Raw genomic sequence first — 19,983 nt, 5'->3', positions numbered from 1 at the left:
GCTCAGAGTATATTGTTTACAGAATTTGGGAAGTGCTACCTCTAACAGGGGTTTCAGTTTCAGGGTGGATTGTTGGGTCACACAGAGCTATTAAATACCCAGGGACTAAGTAATGATTTCTGGCTTTTCACCCACTTTTCTCTTTCCCTATTGCAATAATCAAGCCTGAATAACAAACATCCACTTAAAGCCTCATTTTGATGTTGACAGAGCAGATTTCCATTTAAATGGGAACCAAAATGGAAGCATGCTCTTGATCATGATTCTGTAGAAACAACTCTGTGCTGCTGAGTACTTGATTGCTTGCTCAGTGCACAGGTGGTAAGCTCTGAAGCTGGTAAGGATAAAAAGGCCAAGGATGTGAGGGAGGAGAAGGATGGAAAAAACAAGAAACCTTCCACAAGAAGGTGGCTCAAAATACCAGAGCAGAATGGAAATTGGTGGGAAATTCTCCCTCTTGTGGTTTTCCTGGTCCAAGGAGAAGGTGGATATATTTTATGTCACTGTGTGTTGTATTTCTGCTCTCCCCTGCAATTTGCTGCAACCTTTCAACCATGAGACATTCTCAATTATATGTCTATGTATGTGTGTGTATATATATACATATATATATATACATATATATATTCATGTATATGTGCATATATATATATACACACACATATATACATAAGCATTGATCTACAGATTCTGAGGTAATTTAGGAAGTGCAATAAATATTCCTAAGTGGAATATAAATTAATTCTTCTGACTCAGAAAAGTTAGCAACATATGGTTTGTAAAAGTCTGCACATTGTTAACGAAAGTAAGTTCTCTGTGCCAAACCTCCCACATATCTTCCATGTGGAAACAGGGGAGAAAATGAAATGACCCAAAGACCCTAAGCTGGTTCTCTGAGGGTGATGAAAAAGCTTCTTTTAATGTTCATATAAAACTTTTAAGATTTAATATATTTATATATTAAATATATAAATATTGGTTTATGCATTGATATATCATACAGATACATCTTAATATATAAATACATTAAATAGACAATAAATATTTAATATATATTTAAAACAAGATCTATTTTTTTTTATTTGTTCCTGCTCTTGGCATCAAGAGGATTGCCTGGGCTCAGCTGGCCTGATGCTGGCACATATTAAAATGCACCTTTTAAAGAAAGGTGCTTGAATAGCTTTATAAATAAAATGCTGGGCTGGCATAATTGAAATATGATACATGAACAAGAAAAGTACACAAAGCCCCAGAGTAGGTAGGATCAAATCACAGGCAGCATATTGTCTGTTTTCAAGTGTTTTGAAAAGGACAAACCAACCAGGATGCTGGGATAAGGCTTTGATCCTCTCTTTGTAACAGTGCTATGCTTTTAAGTCCTTTTTTGAGTGGCAAACCACTCATGAGTTAAGAAAATACCACAGTGCAGTCCAGCATGGAAAAACCCCACTACCCACAACAAGATATAAAACATTCACTGTTGTAGAGAAAGGCTCTGGTATTACAGGGTAAAGTTCATGGGAGAGTGATATATATATATATATATGTCTATATGTAAACATGAAGATTTTATCCAGTAGTAACAGTGATGCTAACAAAAGGAAGCAGCCACCTCTGCGTGTATTTTGTGAGGCCAGAAGAGAGTGTAAAATGCTCTGCAGAGATCCACGTTTTAGTTAGCCCAGAATACAGCCCAGGAAATCTGGCCTCATGGAACAAAGACAATTTTGATGAGAAGAGCTCCTGAGCCACACACACACTGGACAAAGGAAAGAACATTCCAGCAAGTTCCGAAGGACCTTGAAAGGCTGCTGAGTAAACAAAGAAAATACGGTGAAAGACAGCAGTCTCTTTCACCTTCATGTTAGACTTGACTGAAAGAGAAGAAAAATCTCTAATGTAGGAAGATCTCTAAGAACTCATCCCCATGATATCTGATGAGTTTTGTCAGGATAACTGTGCTTGTGCAGCATCTCCTGCAGCAGGCAAGCTCCTGCACACAGACCTTGCAAAGCAGATAGGGAACCAAGGCAGTGCTGCTAACAGCAAGGGACAGCTGTAGCGTTATTGGCAGAACCACAGAATGGTTTGGGTTGGAAGGGACCTTAAAGATCAGCCAGTTCCAACACCCCTGCTGTGGGCAGGGACACCTTCCTCTAGACCAAGCTGCTCCAAGCCTCACCCAACCTGGTCTTGACCACCTCCAGGGATGGGGTATCCACAACTGCTCTGGAAATGCTTTGCTTCACTACACACTGATTAAAGAATTTATTCCTATTACACAATGCAAATCTTTCCACCTCTAGTTTAAAGCTGTTCCCCTTTCCCATCACTATCTTCCCATGTAAAAAATGGTAATTATTGGAAGCAGTGGAAGGTCTCCCTGGAGCCCTCTCTTCTCCAGACTGAACAATCTCATCACTTTCAGGAAGAACCAGAAATAAATTTCACTAGTTCTATGTTTTCATTTTAAGATGATGTATTCTTTCTCCTTGCAGGTAAGTGTGGATGCTACATTTTTATAAGGTGGCATAAGACAAACAGAAAACCCCACTCTAAAACAAGCAGCTAGGCTGAGGTGAGCTTCATGGGTCTTTAATACTACATGTCGTGGATTAATCTTTGCTGTTCCCAGAAATACTGTGAGCTGGAGGATCAGGAAACACAGAATCCTTATTTGCCACAGCATTTTTAATGACATGGGAATTTTTGGAACTTTATCTTTGTGGTGCAATACATCAGGCACTTCTCTGTCAGCCCAGCAATGTACTGAATGCAAACCTTTTAATCAGCAGAAGTGGATCACGGCTAATTTACATGATGAACAGGAATAAAAGAATCTTGCTCCTTTTTGGTTTGTTTAATGATATTTTCTTGGAAGCCTGGATTGTGTAACTAGGGAGCAAACTCTCTGGGCTGTGGACTGCCCTTTCTAACTGAGTGTATCAGACTCAGCGCAGCAGGATCCTGATAATTGCTTGAGGGCTTGAGGTGTTACTGAAGGAAAAGCCATCACTCAAGTAACACAACAATTAATATTTGAATTATTTACAGACTACAGGTGGGCTATCCATATGTGTCCATCCATATACTTATAATCTGCTTGGAATAACGTTCTGAAACAGAGTTCTTTGTAGAGTGGAAATGCTGCATCCATGGAATAGTTTCCCATGTCAGCTGAAACTGGGATTCAATTTGATTGTCAAATTCAACTGGGATTCAAGGAAATTAGGGATTTCCATTCAGAGTCACATCACCACTGTTAGGGCAGAAAATGATACAGCTTCTCTTTGCAATAAGAGTGGAGAGGATCCTTCTATCCCACAGGCGGAAAACATTGAACGAGCATCTCTATATCCAGCCTCTGACTTTTGAACAAGTAAACAAAACTGCAACTGAACGAGGAAATGCAAGAATGTTAGGAAGGTCCTGCAAATTTTTAAATGTGTTGTCATTTCTAAACTCCTACTAAAGAAGTAGAGTGGAAAAACCCCAACAGCAGTTCAGGGCAACTGCAGTGAAAAGCATTCAGCAATTTACATTTCAAGGGCTGTTGATCTGGGGGAGCAGCACAAGAGGTAATCTCACGGTAATTGATAGTCTAGTGATATCAAAATCTTCTGAGCTTTGAAAGTATAGAGAGAAGCAAGGTCTACATATTTGTATTTGCAACACACGTCCATCATCCATCTGTGGTTTTATCGGGCACCAATCACCATAGTAACCCCACAAATCCCCTAACATTTCTTTGGAACCATCCAGATCTGCAAAAAACCTGAGAGCATAACCATCACTTCCCAGCCCAGCTCACAGAGCGCTGCATCATTAACCACCAGGTAATGACCAAATCGTAACTGCTTCATTCCCGTGAAGTATGGGAAGGTTGTTTCAAACAGCTGAATACAGTGCTTGGAAACAACAGCCCCACTGAAATGGCCTGTTAATGAATGATTTATTAAGCAGCAGCTTCCTCTGGGATAATTTCTTAATTAACAGCCACTAACTAGTTGATGTCTGAATAAGGAAAAAAAAAATGCCTAAATATGTTGATTTTAATTTTTTTAATTTAATTAGGCCTGAGATTTTAGAAGTCTGTTGGTGTACCAGTTCTTCCATACTGGAGCCATCCCAATACCAATTGGCCTGAACAATGTGAGATGTGATTTGTGTTGCTTTCTCCTTCCACATTTTCACGGAGGCACAGTGCTGCTAAAAGGCTTCGGTGTCCAGTCCCTCCACTGTCCTGCTGTGATCCCTCTGCCACAGTTTGCCACGAGGACCTGCCTTGCACACCCATCACACAACCTGCCCTGCTGTGAGTGGGTACAAAGGAAACTAGATTATTTATTTTCTCTCCTCTAAATTGCATTTTATCTTTTTTTTTTTGTCTGAAAACTACTGATGAAAGAGCCAGAACAGGGAAATAGCCCTGTGCAGGGATCACTAACAGCCACATCAATTTATTTGCATGGGCAAACCCATTTAAAATCATTTTGGTGTTTGCATGTGGCTTCCGGTACCAATCCTGGAGAGATGCACAGGGAGACATCGTCTGCAAAAGGAGAAATTTAAGAGCTGCTTTTGCTTTAGTCTTCTCCTTTTTCTATTTCCATCCTGGTCATGTCTAATGGGAGCAGCTCTGCAGCCCCTCATCCACACTGAGAGCAGCTTTAGTGCGTCTAGATCTGGATACAAGTGATTTTTACACAGTCATGCCGTGATGCAGGAGCAAAGCAAGGAAAAAACTGAGAATTCCTGATATGTCTTTCATAACCTAGCTAGATATAAATCCCCTTACTTCCTGGGAAAGGACAAAAGGGGAATCTAAATTCCTCTTTGTATATAGGGAGAAGGAAACATACTACACAAGAAGGGCTGTTGAACAGTGGGATAATGCAGACCGACGGGACTAAAACTAGAGGAACCTTGCAATCCTCTGAAAGGAAGTGAAAGGATTTTGGAGCTGGGACAGCAATGTAGGATTTCCCTGCCTGAAAGGCAGCCAGGTTTAATGTAGGCTGGGAAAACTGGAAACTGGGACTGGAGCAAAGAGTGTCCTGAGGCAAGGAGGGAGGTTTGGATGTGTGTGAGCCTGGGTTTTCAGAGGTGACTCAGCTCTGCAGCATCAGCAAAGATGGGAATGAACGGTGTGTTTCTGTTCTCCTTCAGACACAACCTAAATATGCTCAGCAGAAAACAGTGATCTTGCTGTAACTGTGACTTTTTTTTACTTAAAATAATGCTTCTTTTCTCTTCTTGTCTTGGGGTGTGAAACCAACTTCAGTTCTTGCCTGGACCTTGCTCCAGCAAAACTGAAAAAAGCCTGGCAGACTTACCAGTTTACATATGCTAGTATGATGAGTTTTCAATATGCTCTAGATGAAGCAAATTTTGCAATAAAAAAGAAAAAAAATTTAATTACATAGGAAAATCACTTTCCTCTGTAATAATGAAAAAAGGCCATAAATAAATTCTACTTCATTGTTCTTATTTGTCATGTGGCATAGTTATGCAAGTGCCAGGACATTTGAAGCACAGCACTTACTAATTCTGTGAAACCAGTACAGACCTGAAGGTATTTTTTCTCTATTTCTTCATCATCCTCACAATGGTATTTGGATGGGGAAGGGAGTGAGTTTCTTTGCCATATCAAATAATTTAGAAAATGTAGTTCTTAATAGTACTCAAACTGCCTTAAACTTTTCAAAGCCTCAGATGTTAGACAACTTCACAGTGAGTGCTTTCATCAAGCTTCAACTTACTCTGGCAGTGAGATAATGAACAATTTAAACAAAATGAATGAGAAAATTAAAATTAACAGTCCAGAAAACTCTAAATAATGAGGGAAGAGCCTCTGATGAGTTAGAAATATTCAAGCTTTTTGAAGGATTTTGAGTATTTGCCTGTATGTGTGTATATAAAAATTCATAACCTTGTTCATAATAACCATTATTGCTCTATGAACTTGAGAGTTAGATAGACCCTATGCCACATATTGGCAATAATCTCTCTTCTGTTTATGGTTGCCCACTGTAATAATGTTCATGAAGACACAGGGAAATTATTTCCATTAACTGAATGAATTGAACAATCATTTACATCCTCTGCAGAAAAAATTTTTTTACATTCCTTGTCGTTTACTGACTCATGCTGGAGTCTGAGCAGGTTGAAGGCAGGGTCATTAAATCTGTTCACATACAATTGAATGCTCTGAAAGAGCCTCTTTAAAGTGATATAGGAGTGTCTAAAGACAAATTGTTACCTGTGAAGTTACTTCTGGAGTTGGACAAAGTGTCTAGAACAAGCCATGCTCAAGATTAGAATAAAAAGCCAAGAACAATGTGTGTTCAGTGGAAAGGAAATAAAGAAACATGGAAATGATGTAAGGAAATGTCATCTCCATTCTCATTTAGCTTATTTCATCTATTTTCATCTGGACTTTACTGCAGAACACAATAAATATCCAGCATTGTTTGTTCATGAGTTGTCTCCAGAAATGTCAGATGCAGAGGATAGCAGAATGTGGATGTAATAAGCCTAGTTTACAGCTCCCCTATCAACTTAACAACATTATGAACCGGGATGGTGTCCAAGACTCAAATGCTCCTTGCAATTAAGCAATGAGAGATACCAGCTCCTATAGACAGTGCCATGGCTTGAATCCTGTAGTTCTGAAGCTTTTAAAATAGATTTCTGACTCTAAAAACCTCATGCACACCAAAAAAAACCCAAGAAAAGGTGAATATCAGAGACACCTAGCAGATGTTTGTGAAAACATTTAGTTGCAGCCCCAGCACTCATATGGGGCTTGCCAACAATTGCTCAGAGGTTTAAGAATGCAGACAGAATCTGGACTAAGTCAGTGTCGATGGCTATGGAGGAAAATAATTGAAATGGGTGTTTTCATCTTATTTCAACAAAAGGTAGTTAAACCTCATTTAGCTGAATGACTGAAAATCTGATACATGATTTTTCCTCCCACACCACTTTGGGTCTGCAAAACAAGTCTGAGCCTGTGAATCCTTCTTTTTTCTCCCCCATAACCTGTGCTACTTGAGCCAGATCCTCAGCTAATTTGGCAGGACATGAGGTATCCCAAGAGCTGTTGACTTAAAAATAAAAACCAGTCAGACTTGATTATCTGCTTTTTTGCAACATGAGAAATCATTTATTTGGTACAAAGTGAGCTAAAATGGTAAAAGAATGCTCCTATATAAAACTGAACTTTTTATACCAACTCTGAACCTGACTTTTACTAATATGCAGCTTGTTAAAGTACATGGTAATGACAAATTTGCTCCTATATGTTTTTTTTCTAGGTTCCAGCTGATAGCACCAGGAGAATCCTTCAGAAGCAAGGCTGTTTCCTATTCAATGTTAACTTTACACATGGGAAGCCTGATCATGTGCCATTAGAGTCAATAGGATTTTTATCACTGACTGTAATGAGCAAACCATCAGACTACATGCTTTCTTCTCTCCCCTCCACTCGGTTCCTAAGTTTCTCATTATCTTTATTCAAATGACTTTTTCCTGATTTTCTGTACTTCCTTTCCCTTCAAGTTTTGTGCCATCAACACCCCACATTCAAAATCTGCGGTTCAATAAGAACTGTTGTGATTTTGTCCTCTAAAAATGCAGCTAACACATTATTTTGCCACATTTACAGACAGAAATGGATAGGTTGTGGACCTCTCAGCAGAGTTCCTTTGGAGGCTTGGTTTCCATTCAAATCAAATTGAACGGGGCATGAACATGAGTGAACTGAAAGCAATCAAACCCAGTGTAACACAGCTGGAGAGGGCAGCTTGGCTAAATGCTGAATATCCTATGCTCTTGATGATTAAATGAACCATAAAGGTTTTTGGCACTTCTTAGCATTGTGCTTTGAGGTCCTGTTCTTACAGAGAGCTTCAGGTATGCTTAATTTTAAGGTCTTGCTTATATTCAATGACATCAACAAGTTTTTGTTCCAGGTTCATGCCATCTAACTGGCGACACTTCACTGAAGCAGAGAAGAGATGAGCAGTGGTCCTCAGCCTCACTGGAGAAGCACAGGCAGCTCCTGGATGTTTTCTCTGTTAAAGCATTGTTGAAGTGCTTTACATGGTGTGAATACTTATGAAAAATGATGACAGCAAAAGGACAAGCCCAGATGATCTCAAACAACCTCTAAGGGTTCTTAAACAGAACTTTCCTCCCACTGCTGTTGTACAAACATTAGATCCCAAAGCACATACAGACACCAATATATCAAGAACTCAGAAAGTTGCATCAGCATTGCAGAATAAAACCCTGCACTGTCAGGTAGCTACCTACAAAGAGATTGTATCAATCTGGCATAAGCAGTCAAAAATTCTTTGTAATTATGGAAAAGAAATATTTTGGCACAGAAACAGAAAAACCAGAAACTCAAGCTTGGATGCAATCTCATTTTCTGGCAGGTTGTTCATATCAGTGGAAGGAAATGATCTAATTAGTTTATGGACAGTGTTTTTCCCTGAAGACCACAGCCTGGAACTTGGGGGAAAAAAGTCTATCTGAAGCAGCTCATGTTTTTCATACACTAAGTGAGTTCTGGTATCAGTGAAATGAGTTATGCTAAGTAAAAATAAAGCTTACAAAGGCTGATAGGCACCCAAAGCCTAGGTATGGCAGAGAAAATGAGGACAATCAGTTCCAAAGACTCTAAAAAGAGGGTTTTTTTTCCCAGGTTTGCATAAGGACTTGTATCAATGAAAAAGTAACCAGTCCCCTAAAGCCCTTTTTTTCTGTGTTCAGCAAATGATAACAGCTACCTCTTTTTGGATATGTGTTCTTGGGGGGACTCAGAAACTTACTTCTGCACTTTTAAACAGCCTCCATGTGCTCAGAAAGGGCACCCAGAGGCCACATTTTTCTAGTACTGTTGGCAAAAGCAGACTTGAAGTTTGACAAGAACATGAGAATCCAGCATAAGGGATGGACTAGTCTCTGGCTGCTTCTACCTCTTGCTCTCTTTCAAATTTCTCAATACATTTATCTTTATCACTCAATTAATGTGTTTAAATCCTCATTTCCTTATTTTTGCTCATCAGGGCTTCCATGAGTTCTAGGAATGGAGATGACTGATGAAGTGACAACAACCGTGTCACATTGTCTCTTAGCCTTAAAGAATAAGGTAACAGAATAATTTTCAAAGGAGTGGAAGAACATCACATTATTTTTTCTTTCTCGAGTTTCTCTTTTTTATTGCTCTAACTGGAACCTGAAAATCACTGCACTGTAATTTGTGAACTGTCATGAATCATGGATGGTTCTTGTCATGATTTTGGCTTTCTAGGATACTCTGGAAGCTTGCTCTGTCTTAGGAACTGGTGCACATCCCTCTTTTGTCCTTTCTGCTCTTGTGTTCTGCCTGCACCCTGACCAATTATTTTAGCAGAGAAATCAGTATTTCTAGGGTATGGAGGACATGGTTGTGTTAAACAGGTTTAGGCTGTAGGGTCAAAGCTGGCACTATGGAAATTACTATGGAAACTACTATGGAAATGAAATAAAATTTCACTGTACTCTCAAAGAACTGAAATCAAAGATATTTGTGCTTTCCTTGATAAGAATACGGAGCTGATCTCTGACCTTTATATATGACAGGAACTTCCTTTAATGCATTTGCACTTGTGTTAGCATTTACAGAGACTGACTTCACCAAAATACCTTCCTAGTTTTTCAGCTCTTTCTTTTTATTTATAATGACTTCTTTCATCCTATCTTTCAAAGCCTTGACAAACACTTGCATATTTAGCTTCTCATTGATTCTTTGGGTATTATTAGACCAAATTTAACACTGAATAAAATAAAATGAACTCCAGAACATTTAGTAAGTCAGCTTCCCAGCTTGGATAAGACGGCAGGAGTCCTGACTCCTCGGCTGTTATTCTAACCACTAAACCACATTCCCTACTCTTGCCTTATGTCTTCTGGGAATCATCCATCAAATAACTTTCCTGCATTTCCTTTTATTGCTTCCCAGGTAATGTTTATTGCTTTGAAAGTAACTAATCATTGGTTGGGCTGTGCTTAGATGCAATTAAAAGAATATTCTACACCCCCCTCTTAAAATGCAGAGCATCTCTGAGATTCCTAATCATCTGAGTTTTATAACTCTGTTTTATTACTTTCCAAATATACAATGCTCATAAAAAAGGTAATTGGATCTTTACAATAATGCCATTTCCTAATCTTCACCAATGAAGGAAAGTTATCATCATGCAGGAGAAAATTATGTTTCAATTGTTTTGCTCTCTTATCCCATGTCAAAAGTTTTGAGGGCAAATGTAAGGTATAAATACTAAGCCATCACTGCTGAACAAAATGGTCTTTAGGGGTGATGATAATTCTGTTAAACAGGGAGCATCAAGGATGAAGAGATAAGGAAAAAATATAGAGATGGGATAGCTTGAAGTAATAGAGAAAAAAAAAATACAACAGCAAGTGTTTTGTTTAAACTGTTATTAAATAGGGAAACTAAGAGACATGTTTTTACCTCAGTTCTTAAAGTACATGAAATCACAGAGTTATTTAGGTGTAAAAAGATCTCTAGGATCATCAAGTCCAACCATTAGCCCAGCACTGCCAAGCCCACCACTGAACCATGTCTTTAAGTGCTGTGTCTCCACGTCTGTTAAACACTTCCAGGGACAGTGACTCCACCACTTCCCTGGGCAGTCTGTTCCAGTCTTCAACAACCCTTATTTGTGGAGAAATTTGGCCTAATATCCAATGTCAATCTCCTGTGGCACAAATTGCTGTCATTTCCTCATGTCCTATCCCTTGTTACCTGGGAGAAGAGACCAACCTCCATCTCACTACAGCCTCCTTTTGGGTACCTGTCCATGGCTGGGCAGGTCATGGGCACTGCCATGGAGGCACACTGGAATCCTTCACTTGCTTCGGTATTGGAGTAGGTTGAAAGTGGTTTCAACAGCCACCCAACACAAGAAGAAACACACCACATCAGAGGTGATAGTATGGCCCAAGAGTCAAGAAGTGAAAGAAGCAGAACAACAATATGTTTACTAAAAAAAAATAATAAATAAAAATTAGCTGTTTTACTGTAAGGCTTCATCCTCAATTGCTCTTATTTTCAGAGGAGCTGAAAGTAATATTGAGCCTGTAGGGGCTCAAGCTGAGGCCATTTGCAGAAATATAAAGCCCTAATGAAGCCCATGTTGCATTTCCCTATGTGTGAGGTGGGGACAATAACCTCTTTTGCTGGCAAGTGTTGCAATTCCTTTAGGACGAGGATTGTTCCTTAATGTGAAATGAGAAGCACTTTGCCCAGCAGGGCTCTGACTTTTCGTTGAATGGCTTGAATTTGCAGCAAGGCAAAAATACACAAACTAAAAGGATAACAGTACTTGGGAAGGGTAATTTCAAGCTACTTTCAAATTTCCCTTCTCCCTGTATTCCTGTGGTGAATGCAGAGATATCACTTATGTCTGGGATAGTTTGCAATTAAAAAAGCCCTCTGTTCTGCATGGGAAGCAAAGCTTCAAATATGGCTTGTCTGTGATCCTTTCCCATTGCCTTGGCTCTCAGCCCTGAGAACTGGCAGTGCATTGCAACAGGGGCTACTGGTCTTTAGAAGTGACCTGCCTGACCCAGCTCTATACAGGACACTGCAGGTGTTGGATGACACCAAAATGAAAGACAAATGTGGGATTAAGAGGGATGTTCAAGGTCACCAACACTACCCCTCAAATCGAAGCATTGTCCCATGCAAGCCTGTTCAGGACCATCTAAAATTTGCTTGTTTTATGTCTAATCTTCTAATCTGGAAGGAATTCCAGAACTCATTCTTTAAACAGTTAGAAAATTTAGTAGTTTCCTGTCTAAATTTATTTTTGGCATATTTGTAGTCATCTGTTCTTGTGCCAGCATCATCTTTCAGCTTAAAGACCTCGGCTCCCTCCCTAGTATTTACCTGGCAGATATATTTAGAGTCTGCAATTGTATCATTTCCCTGCCCTCCTCCTCCAACCCTTTCCTGTGAGAAATGAAACCCATATTGGCTTTACAGTAACCCCAAGGCTCCCAACACTGTAGCCATCTAAATTGCCAATTTTTTTGGTTGCAGTTTAAATTCTTCTTTTTTTGAACATATTCAACAGAATAGAGGTGGGAGGAGGGGGGTGGGGGGTGGGGGAAGTGTTACAGTCAGTATTACTGTGAAGAAAATGAAAGTCCAGAAAGAAAAAGAGATTTGAATAAGTTGACACAAGAAGTGACTAAAGCAACAGGAGATTTTGAGTGTCCTGATGCCAAGCCCACTACTTTAAACACTCTTATTCATAGCATATCTCCATCATTGCAAAGGGTTTTTTAAAGTGTGAGACACTCGGTTCTCAAAAACACATTTTCTCCTGTGATCTTCTAAGTCTCATGCAATTTGTTCATGAAATGAAAATCTATCAGGAAGGGTCTGCTGTCTCTGCATATTAATATCAGCTAAAACTAGAGCTTTCATTATCATCTTCCTTGCTTTTCCCTTTTGCCAAAAAGGCAGTTTGAAGGTTACACTTAAGGTCAACTGTCATCCACATTTATTGGTTTATTCCCAGATTTTGAGTTATTGATATTGAGCTTGTCCAGGAAATCAGTGCAGTACAACATAAGGCTCATTGATAGCCTGCTTCTCTTTATGCATTTTAAAAAGATAACCTTACAGAGTAAAATAAATTTTTAAAAGAGAACTTCAATGTCTTCCCACTGCCAATTCAAAGCTTTGCAAATCTTTGGGCCACTGTTTTATTTAATTTTTACACCGTCTTTCCCCTAAAGCTCTCTTAAATGATTAAGGCAGGTTTCATTCTAATTTTTTTTTCATTTCTCCTGAAGAGGAAACAAATGCCCACTGCACAGATATTCAGATAACTGACCTACTTGGATTTGTTCCCTGCATATTGCTAAACTGTCTTTTAGCTTGCTGGGCCCCAGGAATGAAAACAGAATCATGGGCTTGTGGAATCACCAGGGCTGTGACCTCTGTCTGAATGCTGCTTCCCCCAGCCATCTCACTGGTGGTCTCTCTTTCTTGACCTTTCCTTAAAATTCACTTCAGGGACACAAGTATCCCTGTACTTTGTTTATCAGAACACCCACAAATTCACCAATGCTCTGCTTTTCATGCTCCTGCCGGCCCATTTTGCCTCCTGAGTGTGTGTCTGGTTGCTGTGCAGCTCCCCTCCCTTTCCTGCCCTAATGCTGTTATAGGATATTGCTGTTTGCTAAGAAATGAAAGATGATATTTAAAAGGATGCTAGTACTAGGTTGACTGCTGTTGAATTTCAGAGTCACTGGTACAAACACTGAATTGTATTACTTTCATGGTAACGCTCTCCCCAAAGGATTCTCCTCTTGCCTCATATGCTCAGTCCCTGGTCAGTTCCGATCTGATTGCTCATCTGTTAGATGTAATAATAGTATTGTGCTGTAGCTCTACAGCGCCTTTCATCTCATGTGTTTTGCAGAGTCTGGGCAGCTGTTCTAGAGAAACAGGTGGAAAGCTGAGTGCTGAGGCTCTTTCTAAAGTAATTTTGTCTGACATATATTTAGTGAACCCATCCTGCTGATAAAGAGGTACAGTGTGTATTATATAAGTGTATATATACCCACAGCGAATTAAAATGACAGCACTGGCACCAGTGGCCGGATGGGACAGGTCTCTTTCCACAGCACCTTTCTTTATCATCCCCCTACCTTCCCAGACTGGTCACCAAGGAGTACTCACCAACCCTGCTGTTTCAGACCATGATTTTTGTAGTCTCATGATGACTAAGGGCATCTGTCTGCACACAACTTGGGAATTTGGCTGTGTTTTATGAAGTTGCCACTTCTCTATCTGCTCTGCTGTATTTTCAGTAACTGAGCACAAGTCATAGGAGGAAGGATCCCATTTGCCCAGAAATTAGTTGCAAATGTGTTAACTGCAATAGTCATATTACTGGAAGTGTAAAAGAAGATGGAAACCAGAGCAAAAGGGATGTGATTTTGGAGGGTAAAATGGTAACTCAGAGAAGTAGCTAAAAAGTCTGAATGTATCTGCTTTGCTTAGCACAGCTGAACTTGGAACACCTCTGGGAACTGAGCCAAAACACACATACACACATGATATAGCACAGTGTCCTACCAGGATATTATCTGAGAACTTTAAAGAAAAACTAACTGATCTGGGCACTACTTGTATCTGTTATTCTTCTCAAAAGCTTTGCTGGCACCAGAGTAAGTTCAAGGGCACTGGGTGAAATAGCCCTCTAGCCCAGGACCAGAGCCCCAAACAGATTTTTGACTTTCTCAAACCCAAAAAAACCAAGTTGTTGTGCTAGGAGATAGATAGTGAAGCCTGATGAGCAAGAAGGGGGAATTCCAGTGAAACTATGACAGCAGGGAGCAACTGCATGAGGAAGAAGGTTGGATTTTTTCAGTGCTGAGGTTGTACCAGCACAGTTCCCAATATAGACACAGTGGTCACTATGGACTGTAATTTTCTCTTCCAGTAGAGGAATCATTGGACTGGTGTGTGAGCCATTAGTAGGAACTGAATCTTGGCGAGCCATTGCCTGTTAGCATCCTGCACCGATGTGGGTGCAAGTGGCTGAGATGTGCAGGCCAGAGGGAAAGAGCAAGAGGAAGTGAGAATGGTGGCAACCTTCTACATGCTGAATGGCAAATTCAGGTTTTCTAAAAATAGTAACTTGCCTTTGTCACAGCACTAACCTGCACTGCAGCTTCAGATCTGCTTGTAAATCTCCTCTTGGTCATGCACCAAACCTCCTGATTCCAACATGGCAATGCAATAAATTGGAAGTGATCTGCTCAGAAACATATTCTGGATGAAACCCAGGGCAGCATTACAGACCAAATTCTGATGCTGTCCATTTGTGCCTCTCAAGTAATGACTGTCATCCCATACCTTCCCACAATTCCCTCTGTATCCCCAGAAAAAACAGACATTTATTTTACCATTTCTTTAAGGATTCAGGGTGAAGATGAGTTCTGTGGTAGTGATAAAACCCAAAAGATTTTCCCCTAGTATTTCCGAAGCTGTGCATGTATGATGACCATGGCAGCATGGGCACCAGGATACGAGGTGTTTTACAGTAATACTACTCTTACTCCAGCTCAACTACTTCCAGTTGAAATACAGCTCTTCAGTGGAGACAGATGCCAAGAGCAAAAGACCCTTCTGTTGTGTGTGGGGGGTGACCAGCGTGACTATATATTCATGGAAACAGATGGAACAGTTTATACTACAGTACTCATGCATATTTGGTTTGTATTTGAATGAAGACTAACAGATGCAATATGCTATTTTATTTTTTAGGAAATATATGATTAGATATGGTTAATTTGCAGAGGGTAACGAGCTACATGCCCTTATTAAAAAGTCGTATATTTATGCACATTTCTAGCAGAAACATGTTTCTCTTGAAAAAGAGAGCTGTCTATTAAAACCAGAAAAGATGACCTTTTCAAACTGGTACCTCAGTTGTGTACCTGCTCATTTTTTACAGCTTCTTACAGATGTTTATTAAGAAATTGAGACAAGAGGATACTGATGACTGAATTGTGATCTTCCAGAAATTTATCTGCTGCATCTAGTTAGATTGTTTTCATATGTATATACCTCACATATTTCTCTCTCAACTGCCTGAAAGGAGGTTGTAGCAAGGTTGCGGTCAGTCTATTCTTCCATGTAGTAAGAAACAGGACAACAGGAAATGGCCTCAAGTGGCACCAGGGGGTTTAGGTTGGATATTAGGAGAAGCTTCTTGGCCAACAGGGGTGTCAGACATTGGAACAGGCTGTCCAGAGCAGTCAGTGGTTGAGTCACCATCCCAGGAGTGACACAAAAGATGTGTAGATGTGGCACCTGGGGACACAGTTTAGTGGTGGTCTTGGTGGTACTCCATTAATGAGTGGACTAAATGACCTTAGAGGGCTTTTCCAACCCAAACTATTTTATGATTCTATACCTTAATAATCTTATTTGGACTTGAGCATATCTGCAGGAAAGCTGAATTACATTCTCATCAAGTTGACATGTCTTCAACATCTTGAACTTGACTGACCTTGATATTTTAATCATCATATAATGAAACATTAAGTGAAATATTACTAGGTGAACTGTCATTTACTTGGGCATTAAGCAATTAACAGCCACTTTGGAGTGCTTTTTCTTTTTACCTTTGTGAGAAAGGGAATTGATATACAGATACTTTCCCCCTGAATTTAATAAATAATTAAATATATAATTATATTAAATTATTATTATATTAAATAATGTCTTAAGGCGAGAAAGTTTTTTTTTTTGGTCCCATAAATTCAGTGGACTGACCATGCTAGAGGTGTATACCATCATTTCCTGCATGTTTCAGAGGGCTGGAGTCATTAGTGGCAGATCAGTTCCTATTCCCTGAAGATCTCAGTAACATTCTGGGTAGACTCAGGGGACTGAGTGTCAGAGTCCTGGGGTCTAGTCCCGGTTTTGTCAATGACAGAGAATGCAACATTAAGCAGATATAATTAACACAGATGGAAATACATCCCAAGGAATCACCTTGCCTTGCAGCTGCCCGTGCACACACATACTTTGCAGGCTTGCATATCATCAATTTGCAGACTTGTACATTGCCATTTTACAGCAGTGTCATGAGTTTTACTTCCTTTAACTTTTAGCAACCGGGAGTTATTAGTTTAGGATGTGGATGCCTGTAGTGTTGAGGATGGTAGCCAGTTGTTTCAGTGCTAACTATACAATGCTGATGAGAAAGACACCTTAGCACAAAAACCTGGGTCACCCTTTCCATTAAAGCACTCTGAGATTTTTAACAACCCAGCAGAGCAGATGAAATCAAAGTCTCCTTCAAAGCAATGACCCACAGTGACACATGGCTGTGTTTTCCTGTCCTAGTGGGATGAAAAGCCAAGTAGACTAGGCTGATGAGTTCAGTCCAGTGGGAGTGTGAGTTTCCCAACATCTGGCCCGGGCTTTACTGATGTTGCTCAGCCACAGGAACAGCCCTTGCTCCACTTTATGAAGCGGAAGCAACATGGCTTTTTTCATGCTGTGTATTATCAGATCAGGTCTATCTCAAATAAATCATATCATCCCACACTGTCATCTCCTTCCACCCACTTTTTGTGTAAAGCTTCCATCAGCCAAGCTTACATGCACTGATTTTTCACAATGGGTAGTTTGCCAAAAAAAAAAAAAAAAAAAAAAAAAAAAGGGACAAGACTTGGCCTTTATTTGAGAGATAGCTTCCTTTGTAGGATTGGGAAAGAAGGAAGGATTGTGATAAACATCATTACTAGCAAGTAATTTTTCCTTTTCTGATACAGCTCTACAGTGAGTTTGTTATCTGCCTGCATGAAAGATCTTTTCAAGATGTTTCCAGTCCCCAAGGAAGTGAGAGACTAACAGAGTCTTCCAAATGATAATAAAAGAGGGATGTCAGGGGGGAGAAGATGTCTCTCTTGTTCCTCTAACACTTGACAAAGCACTTTGCCCCCCTTCCCAGCACTACTTTCCTAAGCAGTTTGGGAGGGAAATGAGCTTGCTTGCGGATATTTTTGTTCTTTAGCTAAAGAAACAAATGTATTCACTGAATATAGCTCTGCCAAGAAAATAAGAACATGGGCAGGACTTTGAATGGAGTCACTGATGGGAATGAAGGAGAGGAACAGTTTGCTGTTTGAATTGCTCATCAGGAAGAAATAAAGGTGAAGAAAGGGAGAGAGGAAATGGAGTTGTTTGAGAATGCTGAATGCAAAATCTGAGTGGAAGAAATAGTAAATGCTGAGAAGAAGCTGGATGAGTCTGAGTCATGCAACAGATTTATTTTTTTTTTCTCCCCCTGAAGCTGTGTAAAACAGATGCTACAACAACCTACCTCAGAAGCCTTTCATGCAATCGTTGTAGGAAAAATGACCCTGGGGCAAGGTCATGTCTTCAACAGATGGACAGAACCAGCTCTTCTGTTCTTCACTCTCTTGCCCAAGTGGGCTGGGATCTCAATGGTTTTGAGTGGCATCTTGGAGATTATATGGCACATCATGATAAAAGAGTGTTCATCAATGGGATAAATGGGATCAATGGGAGTGCCTGCCTTCTAACTCCCTAACTGCAGGGACATATAGAATCTCAAAAAATCCTAATTCTTGCTCTTCTCATACCAGTATTCCTAGCACAGTGATATTTTCAAAATACTCCCTGCTAGTGACCTTCTGAATTCCCTGTAATTTATAACACTCCTACTTTAAAATGTTAGAAACTAGAGTCACTAACCAGTTTTCAGACACTATTTTTGCAAGGGAAGGTATGTCTGCATATTTCCAAAAACATGCAAGTAAAGAATCTGATTTTTTTTTTTTATCCTAGTCTGGAATGCTATTCATAGGCTTATCTAGACTTGAAAATGTATTAATATAATTATTCTTGGAAAATGATTTGGAATTATTCAAGTAACTCTCTACGTGGAATCAGAATGATCAGATACTTGTGCCAAATGAAACAATGCTGAAATAATTATTTCATAAAAGCCGTATTAGTACATTTCCAATTGGAGAGGAGCTGGTATAAGCAGGAAAGAAGCAAACCCTATTGTCTCCCTCCTTCCTTATAGCCTTGTTTTACAGCCCAATAAGCAATAATGAGGCTGTAGATCTATGTCGTCTTCTTAGAATCCAAAAGGCTTTACAGAGTCTGTTGGATGAATTTCAACACCCTGTTCAAGTCCAAGGAGGAAATAAGCTCTTCCAGAAATTCACCAATCTTCCTTTTTCTTCTTTGAGTCTGGCTGTATGTCAAAGGAACCTTATGGACCATCTGTCCCTCCTATCCTCTCAACCCCCACATGCCACCATCGATAAGACATCAATCTGTGAAGCAGCTCTGGGAGAGATTTTTTAGTAGTTTCTACAGGAAAACATCTGACTGATTCCTCTGCAGAATCTATCTTCTCTCTGTGCCTGCTGGGGAAAAATGGTATTGACCTCTCCCCGTCTCTAATCTGGTCTGGACATTCTTCTCTTGAAGGACGCAAATATATTGGCAAGAACTTTAGACAAAGCCAAGAATGAATTAACCAAATCCAATTCAGGGAGGACATTGATGAACAGTGCATGGCTCATGAGAACATTAAATGTTTGGAAAACATTACTTACAGTGAGAAACTCCAGAAGAAAAGAGCTAAGAGAAGGTTAAGGACTAAGTTCATCACTGTCTATGGGGAAATGAATCTATTGGAGTACTGGGCAATAATAGATGTTCCAGGTCTATGGTGTCTTTGGGAACCCTTCTTGAATATCTTCTCTTGCTTTTTGTGCTTATGTAGGCCTAACCATAATCTGATGCAGACAATGCAAAATGCTGATGCCAATGACTGAGATAAAAATGATTGGGGGATACATTTGCTTTAGAGTCCAGACTGTGGCTCTTCAAGTGCATACATCTATATTCTATTTGCATAAATGTTTAGGTAAACCTTAACTAACCTAGCCATCTTTATCAACCGAACTTCTAACATGCTTCTCTACAGCTCCATCATGTAGCATTCTTCTAAGCCCTTTCCTTATTCTCCTTTGTAGACTGATCCCATGCAAAAATTTCTACTTTCCTGATATCAGGAGTAAACCTGTAATACCCAAAGTCATTACCTTTCTTTTCCTGAGAACTGAGCCAGGATTAACACTTCTTCAAACTTCTGCAAACACAGCATTCATTTCATGGCAGTCCCTCAATATAGACGGGTCAAACCACCAGTCTGGGTAACAGTCTTCTTTAAGGATAGCTGAAGAATGCATCCAGCAAATTGCATATGCTCCAGAGGGAATACCATGTATTAAATGCCAAGAAGGAGTGGAACCAGCTACAGGTAAAGTTTGCTTTGTTGAGCACTAATGAAACTAATGGGGGATGTTTATGTCGCACCTTTCATT

General features: G+C 39.8%; 1 protein-coding gene across 1 annotated transcript in view; it reads right to left on the bottom strand.

The window, feature by feature from the left end:
- The window catches only part of TENM4 (teneurin transmembrane protein 4), a 349,338-nt gene that overhangs the window by 312,604 nt on the left and 16,751 nt on the right, over window positions 1-19,983 (bottom strand). The window lies entirely within an intron of this gene.

This window comes from Poecile atricapillus, chromosome 1, assembly GCF_030490865.1.
Source record: "Poecile atricapillus isolate bPoeAtr1 chromosome 1, bPoeAtr1.hap1, whole genome shotgun sequence".
Classification (NCBI taxonomy): Eukaryota; Metazoa; Chordata; class Aves; order Passeriformes; family Paridae; genus Poecile; species Poecile atricapillus.
The sequence above is the reverse complement of the archived record's forward strand: the minus strand, read 5'-3'. Positions and strand labels throughout refer to the sequence as shown.